At 36.7% G+C, this 8,150-nt stretch overlaps 1 long non-coding RNA gene across 1 annotated transcript; it reads left to right on the top strand.

Moving 5' to 3' along the window:
- The first annotated feature begins 6,277 nt into the window (after positions 1-6,277).
- Positions 6,278-7,643, top strand: LOC107826045 (uncharacterized). Its single transcript, XR_012700927.1, has 2 exons — positions 6,278-6,912; positions 7,024-7,643. It is a non-coding gene; the product is annotated as an uncharacterized LOC107826045 (long non-coding RNA).
- The last annotated feature ends 507 nt before the right edge of the window (positions 7,644-8,150 follow it).

Here is an 8,150-nt window from a genome sequence, read left to right as displayed (position 1 = left end):
TACTCGTGGGGATATTACCGGATATAAGGGTCCATATGTACAAGTTCTCACAACCGAAACTACCGAGCCTAAGCTGCGGTCTAACCCCTGCCTCATGTCCTCCAGACTGGCCCATCAACAAAACACAGACTCGAACCTCGTTTATAAAATCACAAGCCGGCGATGCACAACTAATACTAAGCGCTCATATACGCATACGAAATGCGTTGAAGGAATTCAAAGAGTTGTGTTTCAAGCTGAATCAATTCTGCACGATAAAATGCAAGAAAGTGAAATTTTCCTAAGGGTTCGGCAGCCTCTCGAAGATAAGTACAGACGTCTCCGTACTGCTCTTCCTATGTCTTCTGAGTTCACTTTGGGTTTGCAAGAACAAGAGGCCATAGAGAATATGTTGTCAATCTGTCACGACCCAAAACCTAACACGTCGTGATGGCGCCTATCGTGGTACTAGGCAAGCCGACCTTTCCAAAATACTTTCAAAATTTAACAGAAGTGAATTAAGACATTTAAAATAACCGGAGTTTCTCATAAATACGGGGTAAAACCCAAATAAAATATAAGTGCGAAAAAATAGCCTAACATCGGGGTGTCACTAAGTCATGAGCGTCTAAATATTTAAAACTATTACAGCCAATGTCTAAATAACAGTACAAAATAAAAAGAAATGTGAAAGGAGTAACAAGGTCCTGCAGACGCTGGTAGCTACCTTGCAGTCTCTGAAACTCAAACAGGCCTGGACTCGACAATCTACGTGCTCAGGCACACTTGGATCTACACATATAGTGCAGGGTATAGTATGAATACAACCAACTCAGCAAGTAATAGAAATAAAGAAGGAACTGAAGATAGTGACGAGCTACGCAGTTATAGTTCACTTTTAGTAATTCCAGCAAATAATAGATATACTTTCAAATCCTGTAGTTTAAGTCAAATCAGTTTTATACAGTTCAAGTTCATGAAATCTGAATACAAAATCTTTCAGAATATTGCACAACAATGACAGATAGCAACTAAGTGTAACAACAAATGAAAAGTAAGTACAGCCTCTCAGGGCAACACTCACTCTACTCATCAGAACAGCTCAACCACTCGGCTCTCAGCCCTCAGCACTCACACTCAATGGGTACCCGCGCTCACTGAGGGAGTTCAGACTCATGAGGGGCTCCTACAGCCCAAGCGCTATAATCTGCACGGACAACTCATGTGCTGCACGGACAACTCACGTGCTATAATATCATATCTGAATCTGCACGGACAACTCGCATGTTGCACGGACAACTCACGTGCCATAGTATAAACATAAGGATCTGCACGGATAACTCACGTGTTGCACGGACAACTCACGTGCTATAATAAAATATCTCACAATCATGCCCTCAACCTTGCTCAGTCATAAATCTCTTCAGTCTCTCGGGTTCTCAGAAATTATGAAATCAACCCAAACAACAATAATATGATGCATCAATAATGAACAATAGAGACTCGGATAAAATAACAAGTAAACTGTGACTGAGTGCAAACAACAATTAAGCAGATAGTGCAACATGTACACGACCTCTGTGGGTCCCAACAATACCAACATATAGCCTAAACATGATTTCTAGTCAAATTTCTACAACACATAAAGAGCACATAGCTAACAACAAGTTATTCAACTTTACAGTCTCACGGGACGGATCAAGTCACAATCCCCTCGGTGCATGCCCACACGCCCGTCACCTAGCATGTGCGTCACCTCCAAAGTAGTCACATGATACAAATTCTGGGGTTTCATACCCTCAGGACCAAATTTAAAATTATTACTTACCTCAATCCGAGCAAATTACTACTCTGCAATGCCCTTGCCTCTCGAATCGGCCTTCGAGCGTTCTGAATCTAGCCACAAGCAGTACAATACCATTAATATATGCTAAAGGAATCAATTCCACAAGAAAACTACTAAATTAAACTCCAAACCCAAAATCGACTCTAATCCGAACCCGGGCCCACATCTCGAAATCCGACAAAAGTCACAAAATACGAAAGCCCATTCACTCCCGAGTCTAACCATACAAAATTCATCAAAATCTGACATCATTTGGTCCTTCAAATCCTCAAATTACTCTCTCCAAAATCTCAAGCCCTAACCCCTTATTTCACTTCAAAAATCCTACTAATTAGGTGAGAAATCAACGAAAAAATACCATAGCTAATGATAATAGATCTCAAGCAACTTACCTCAGTGAATAACCTTGAATCCCCTTCAAAAGTCCCCTCAAAAGCTCCAAAGTCCGAGTTAAAAATGGTGAAAATGAGCAAAAATCACGAAGTCCTCAATTTATACATTCAGCCCAGCGAAGCCACACCCGCGGTCCTTTTTCCGCTTCTGCGACACCGCACCTGCGGAATTTTCATCGCAGGTGCGGAACTCACTTAAGATCCCAGGTTCCGCATCTGCGGCCAATCTCTCGCGCCTGTGCCTGCGCACCTGTGCATAACTCTCCGCATCTACGAAGCCAGTCATTTTCCTCCCTTCCGCATTTGCACCCCAGGTCTCGTACCTGCGGGCTCACAGATGCGACAGCCTTCTCGCACCTGTGCCTTCTGACCAGCTCCTTTAATCTCGCATCTGCGATCACCTGCTCGCTTCTGCGGGCTCGCACCTGCGATGAGACATTTGCAGGTGCGATTATGACAACTGAGTTCAACTTCAGCAATATCTCCAATTTCCAAACTTGTTCCGTTAATCGCTCGGAATTACCCCGAGGTCCTCGGGACCTCAACCAAATATACCAACATATCCCACAACATCATACGAACTTAGACAAATCATCAAATCACTCAAAACAATATCAAAACACCAAATTACGCTCGGATTCAAGCTTAAGGACTTCTAAACTTCTGAATTCCACAAACGATGCCAAATCCTACCAGACCACGTCCGAATGACCTCAAATTTTACACACAAGTCAAAAATAACACCACGAACCTATTCCAACTTCCGGAATTCCATTCCGACCCCGATATCAAAATTTTCACTACCGACCAAAATTGCCAAAATTTTAACTTTCACCAATTCAAGCCTAATTCTACCACGTGCTTCCAAATCTCATTCCGAACGCGCTCCCAAGCCCAAAATTACCTAACAGAGCTAATGGGACCATCAAAATTAAATTTTGAGATCGTTTACATATAAGTCAATGTCCGGTTGACTTTTTTCAACTTAAGCTTCTACTTTAGAGACTAAGTGTCTCAATCCACTCCGAAACCACTCCGGTGCCGAACCAACTAACCTGGTATAACACAATATAGCTGAAGGACTCAAAAAGAAGCAAAAATGGGAGAAACGGGGCTATAACTCTCGAAACGACCAGCCGGATCGTTACATTCTTTATCAAAATCTTAAAATCCAACAAAAAATTAACCTGGGCTCACCTAGTTAAAAACAAAGACCAAGATCAAATCTTTGTGAACCATATTCTCCCGAGTTCAAATATGTAATTTATTTCCAAATTTGAGTCTATTTTGATATTCAAAACCACAAAATTTACTTTCTTAAGTTTTGGTTCAAAGTCCCTTTTTCCCCATTTGAAATCCTCGATTCTAAGGCAAAATCAAAGATAAATTCATGTAATAATCATAGATTCGAGTTAAAAATACTCACCCTAATTAAGCAGATGAAAATTCCCTCAAAATTGCCTAAATTCGTGCTCTCTATAGCTAGCTCCCAAAATTATAAAATGAATCCTAAGTATGAAATGAGGCTATTTATACTAAGCGCTAAAAAATGATTAAAATTGCGGAAAATAGCTAAAGTGGCTATTGGTACAATTATTGCTGATTTTGCTAACTTTTACCATGAAAACCTTCTCCTATAACACCTGAAACTCACCCAAGCCACTTGAGTCCCTTCCAATCCATTCTCAAAAGTCCAAATATCCTATACGAACTTGTCCAAGGGCTAAAAACACATAAGAAAATATCACAACTCAAAATCAAACATTCAAATCAAACTTATGAACTCTTAAGTTTTTAACTTTCATACAATGGTAGTGAATCGGTTCATAATTTAAATATACACCTAAGTCCAAAATTATTATACGAACCTATTGGAATCGTCAACTAAGCTCCTTTACTCAAAATGTTGACTTTGATCAACTCTTAACTTAAGGCTTCAAGTTGACCTAAACCACCTATAATTGCAAGTCTTAAATCACCAAATAAACATACAAGAAATCTCAAATAAAAAAATAAATCCTAGAACTCAAAATGACTAATTGGGCCGTCACTATATTATTGAGCGACTAGCTAGGTGGAAATGCCAAAACACATCAAGCTAATCATTCCTGATTTGTTTCTATGGACTGGAAAAGTGAATGAGGGAGCCTTTATATCTGAATCACTAAGGCATTTTTATTCCGTTGATTTTATTAGTTGAGCAATTTTATTATTCGCGCTGATTTTTGATTAGTTAGATTCTTCTAATCATTCTGTCCCTAAATTGACAGATAAGGAATTTTCGCCTTCTTACAGTTTATGGTAAAATTAGATCTTTGCTCCCATATCATAAAGAAAAATCTATTTTATTAAATGAGAGCTTAACTCAATAAAATTTAATCTCGACATTCAGTCAAACAACTTGATACGTATCTTCATTTCCAAAACAAAAACAAACAAAAAAAAAACATCTAAGAGCATGTTAGAGATAAATTTTGTACTTAAATAAATTCTTAATCGTTCTTAGTGCCGTCCATTTTCCTTTTTTTTCTTCTTTTTAAAATTAGATATAGGAGGTAGGATACGAGCTAGTAGAGAGAGAATGATGTAAAGAAAGTTGGAGGGTATTGGAGTATCAATAGGAATTTTGTGACTTAAACGTTCTAAAAAAATTTAAAAATATATTTATTTCTTAAGTTATTTGATGAGTTTTTATACAACTTCACTGTTAAGGTCTTTTATTAGTTCGAAAAGTATGCAACATATTGTTGTTTGACTATCAATTGCGTAAGCTTTAACATTACTTCTATACATTTCCCGTGGCAAGGTTATAGCACAATTGATCTCCCAACCTCCACTAGCCTTTAATACAAACGACGCAATCCCTATTTATTAATAAAACTCCAGAAAAAACTGATATGAAATTATGAGGACATCTATGAGGTGAGGAATTAGAAACAGAAATGGATTAGAAACCGATTTGATGATATATATCATCAATTAAATTTTGATAGATGATTTTAACATAAGGTGATAAGTTTTTTTAAAAGATTAGGTGGAAAAAACTTAATGCATTTGTCACGACCATTAATTTCCTTTAGAATCTTGAGCTTCTGAATATTAGTCATACTTGACTATATGCATGAATGACACAATCAATATATGTACAGACACCTCCTCTCTCTCTAGTTTCTTTAAGTAAAAGGAAATCTCGTAAGGAAAATGACAATAAAAGATTAGAGAAAACAATAAGAAGACTATGAAGTTGGTATTAGTATTGGGTTGGAACGGAAAATACTTATATGTACCTGGTGTTCAAATCCAAACCGATAATTTAATGTAATAGTTAAAAATTAAAATAAAACTATTATCACTTAATTATGATTAATTAACAAAATTTATTTACATAATACATATACTACATTAATGATTTAATGTAAACATCGGATCCGAGTAATATTATTTTTGGGAGGAGGAAGGTAGGGAAGGGGCCATTTCTTCTTGATTTTCCCTAAAATTGACAGCTTATTGTTACGTATTAATCAAATATGGAACTCTAACATTACAAGTTCAACAAATATATTAAGCTGCAGTAAATAGTATTCAAAGCTTGAAAAATAAGTTGGGGCGATATTTTAATGTTAAATAATGCTAATAAGTCACCATAACTTTTGCGGCGAAACAAAGAGTATTTTCATAAAAGTTTTTCATGAATTTAAAACCATTATAACACGCCCGGTTTTTCAAATCTCTTCTTCTTTTTTTTCCTTTAATTTTTCTTTGAAATCATGAGAATATTTTCTTTGTTTTTCTCTTTTTGTAGCAAGTGAAAATATTTACTTGTAAAGTGTATACTGACATAACTAAAATACCAACAAAAAGAAAAGAAAAGACGTAGTCTTTCCCAAGGGTAAGATACCGAATATTTATAACGCGTTCAAGATCGAAACAGTATTAATTTCTTCGTCCTTGTTCAAAAAGGGTGGCGTAGTGCTCTCATTCATTTCATTAACTATACAAAGCCCATCATACGTAACTCAAGAATTTATTATGGATAGCTATTGAAATTAATAAGGATGTGGTTGGATTTGTTAGAAAATTTAGTTTGGGCTTTAAAGGCACGATGGCTTTTTCTTAGGCCGTTTTCTTATGTTTGTATTTATACATATTATATGTATGTATGTATGTATAATGTATGTATAGGTTCATCACACACAAACACACAGTAATAATGGCTATATACACCTTTCACACACCGACTCTCTTAAGCAATGAATGAAAGACCTCTTCCAACCTCTTTTCTTTTTCCCTGCACTAATTAGTTGTAATTGCAATATTTACTCCAATTTTCCTTTTTCTGCAAACCTTCTTGGGATTTTTCCAACCATTAATACATTTTCTGCCCCTCTATTTACAACTATATTGTACTGTTCCTCCTTCAATTCAATTAAATTCCTATTTATTAACTCTCTCTCTCTCTCTCTCTCTCTCTCTCTCTCTCTCTCTCTCTCTCTCTCTCTCCCCTTCAACTTCACTGTAATTTAATTAACCTTTAAAGCAATCCCATCTCTTCCCTCTATAGCTCCCTCTTATATAAAGTCCAATATAATCATCATCAACAACCACAGTTTCTTCTTCTTCATCATCATCTTAGTTGTGGTGCTGCTGGTTCCACTCACACCTCCACCTTTCTTACAATAACAAGAACCTCTTAAGGTATAGTACTACTACTACTACAAAATCTGGTCAAAAATGATAACACAAAGGAAAAGTATTAATCATATGTTCATTTTCTCATGCTAAATTATTTTTGTTATTTGATTTCAGGATTCAAATAACAAGCAAGACCATGAGTAGGAGGAATGGAAATGGTCCAAAACTAGAGTTGAAGTTGAATTTATCTCCACCAAGGCAGCAGCAGCAGCAGCAGCAGTACATTAACCAACATCCAATAAGGCTGGAGTCACCAAACAGGTCATTGACAGCATCACCAACATCTCCACCAAGCTCATGTGTGTCGTCCGACGATTCGTCGAGCGGCCAACGCTATGCCAACAGCCCAGAAACAGCAACATCTATGGTTCTTGTGGGCTGTCCAAGGTGCCTTATGTATGTCATGCTAGCTGAAGCTGATCCAAGATGCCCCAAATGCAAAAGCACTTGTTTGCTTGATGTTATCTATGAGACCAACACTGCTACTAATACTACTAGGAGGAAGATCACTTAAAATTTATTACTGCTCCCTAGGTTTCAAGAATCCCATCAACAACCACAAAAAAACATCCCATATTCCCCTGTTATTTTAGTTTCTATAAATAGCACTACTTGAGCTCCATTTTTGACTTGATGAAAAAAGTAGAAATGGGAATTTGGAGCTTAAATAGTGCTATTTCTTTGGTTCTTGCGTTAATGTTCAAAAAAATTGAAGGTTTCGGTTATGTTTGTTATTACTCCCTTTTTAATAGGAAAAGGGGTGATCTAGAAAAAGTAGTGCTAGTTGTGGGGTTACTGGGTTTAAGGTATGTTCCATCTTTTGCAGAAGACTGTAAATGGCCCAACTAAAAGTGCCCACATTTTCTCAAGGGGAAAAAAAAAATATTTGGTAAATTTTTTCATTTATTTTCAGTGCCTTTCTAATCCATCTTACTGTAGAATCAGAGCATGACTCATTAGCAATGTCAGTTAATCTTAGTCAGTCAACTAAACTTTTAAAGAAAAAAGGTCAGTTAACCAGCAATTTGGGAACTTTTTTCTCCTTTTCAACAGAGGTTTTGCTACTGCTCTTTGGCAAAACAGAATAGATTCCACCCTTTTGATCAACTTCTATTGCCCAAAATAAAATCTTGAACTACCATTGAATCTTTGATGAAAGTCCGAAGGCACTAATTTTGCAACTATTAAAAGAAAAATTAATAACTATAGCTCTAATGGAATTCCCCTTGAGGTAATAACGA

Source organism: Nicotiana tabacum, chromosome 2, assembly GCF_000715075.1.
Source record: "Nicotiana tabacum cultivar K326 chromosome 2, ASM71507v2, whole genome shotgun sequence".
Lineage (NCBI taxonomy): Eukaryota > Viridiplantae > Streptophyta > Magnoliopsida > Solanales > Solanaceae > Nicotiana > Nicotiana tabacum.
This window is presented reverse-complemented; position numbering and strand designations above follow the sequence as displayed.